Genomic DNA, 2,253 nt, shown 5'->3' with positions numbered 1-2,253 from the left:
GCATCCAGCCGTAGCCTTGGATTGCCTTCCACTGTTCTAGTTAAACAGTTCAACTAAAACATATTTTCTTTAATCCAACTGTTTTTAATATTCTTTTTTGTTTCTGCATTATTTTATTTTATTTTTTTATTTCCTACTTGCTTTGATTCTGTTTTATCTTCCTGTATTTTATTTATGTAAAGCACTTTGCATACAAATAAATTTGCCTTGCCTTGCCTTTAGAGACCAGCTCTCTGGTTTTAATCACCTTCTGCTCTTCCGTTAATCACATAGCATCAGCAGGGGCCCCTCAGGGGCAGAAAAAGTCGCCTAATTCCATCATTTTCCACCAATGTGTTGCTGGCCTTCCTAAAATTCACATCTTTGTCAGTGAAGCTGAGTGCTCTTCCTTCATGGCGCCCATCTACATTATGATCCAACATTCTGAGATTAAAGGTAGATTACCAAGGATGTAAAAAGTTCTCAGCCTCACATGTTTAAGTCTCTCACCAAACCAGTTAGCAACTTAGTGCTAGCAGGTTCCCAATGGTAAAATTCCATTGGGACCAAGTTGCACTAAATTGGTGACTTAGAAACGACACTGTCAAGGAACGCTATGGACAGAGGAAACATGCAAGAGGAGGAGAGTTTAGTGTCGGAGGTCGTGGATGAGTCTCCTCCGTCATCCATTTTTTATTTAGAGGAGGAAAGCGGGGAGGAAGATGTTGTGGAAGAGGACGCCAGGGCGGCAGAAGCTTGGTTTGGTGTAGAAGGCTTCCAGCCGTACATGTTTGAGCCCTTGCCTCGCAACGCTGCCAGTTCTGTTAGCTCTACGCCTGCCGAAGACACAGACGTCCATCCCCGTGAACACTGGGACGCAACTCAATGGGAAAGGAAAGGATTCTGGTTTCAACCGTTGCGTATATTAGCTGCGACATATGAATCAAGATGCTATGACCGAAAACATTTGATTGACAGATGACCGTTGATATATGATTGGCCGAATTTAGGTGTTCAGGCTGACGTAGAACTAACTGGCCTGCAGAAGATAACAAAAAAAACCACAGATTTTAAGAGGATTTTCGGGACAATATGGTCTGATAAAGAGTAAATTTATATACATGTTTAAGCCAGAATGATTTGACATTTAAATATGACTTCCTTACAACTTTAACCCATCCCTTTGGGAAGCAGTGTGGGGTTAAGGGTCTTACTCAGGGACCCTGAGCGGAGGATCAAATGCACCGCTCTGACCCACTAGACCAACACTCCCCTATAATCTATAGTTTATATTTGGTAATATAAACTCCTACAGTTGACTGGATTACATAAAAACCACACAGAGGACTTTTAAAGAACGCCTTTTATTAAAATCATCTAAGCTAAAGCGTGATCATCAGTGTGATCGTCTCTAAAAGAACCAAGAGTTGAGCTGCTGGTGGATGTTGGTCCGTTAGCGCAGCGCCATCAGCTGCCAGTCAGCACAGCGTCAGAGCCTGAAGCTTCACCTCAGGCTCTACAGAAGGTTAAAGGTCACATTCGAAAAACACTAGAGAAGTTCTGCAGGGCTGAAATCAAAGATGGCGGCTTTCGTTTGCAAAGCCGCATCTGAAAGAAGAACCAACTGGAAATATGTCTGTTAGACGGAAGAAGATGTCTGGTCTTCCAGCAGAATGAGTCGACCATGAAGGCCGATTTAAAACAAACGGGTCCAGGTTAAACAAAACCAATAAAGTTATTTAATCTAAATATTCAATGTTTTATGAATGAAAAACTTTTATTCACACTTATTTTGATTAAATAAACTGATGAAACAAGAGATGAAATTCAATGACTTTATATCTATAAATGTTTCTCCAGTTAAATCTGACTACCTGCATCAATAAATGGGTCAAAGAAGGTTTATTAAAAGGTAAAGTTAGTAAAAAAAAAATAACCCAGAGAGCTTAAGGATGAGATACATTCTTTATTGTAATTAAAATATTCAATCATCAGCTCGGCTGCACTGCAGGAATGTCACATCAAAAGATTTCCAGACAAATCAACAACTTCATCATCTTTGAAAATATAAAATAAGCTGAAACCTCGCCGACCGTCGCACATCGACGGCTGGAGGGAACATTAAAAAAAACTAATCAGATCAATAGAACAGGGTGGAGATTAAAGATGAGCGTACGGAAGAGGATTAGGGCCACTGAAACAAAAAAATAGTAGTTAACTGATTTTTTTTTTTTATTTCAGTTTAACATGGGAAAAAAGTCAGAATTCTGACTT

The sequence above is a fragment of the Cyprinodon variegatus genome, unplaced genomic scaffold (genome assembly GCF_000732505.1).
Source record: "Cyprinodon variegatus isolate N-32 unplaced genomic scaffold, C_variegatus-1.0 Scaffold105, whole genome shotgun sequence".
Lineage (NCBI taxonomy): Eukaryota > Metazoa > Chordata > Actinopteri > Cyprinodontiformes > Cyprinodontidae > Cyprinodon > Cyprinodon variegatus.
Note: the sequence above shows the minus strand (reverse complement) of the source record.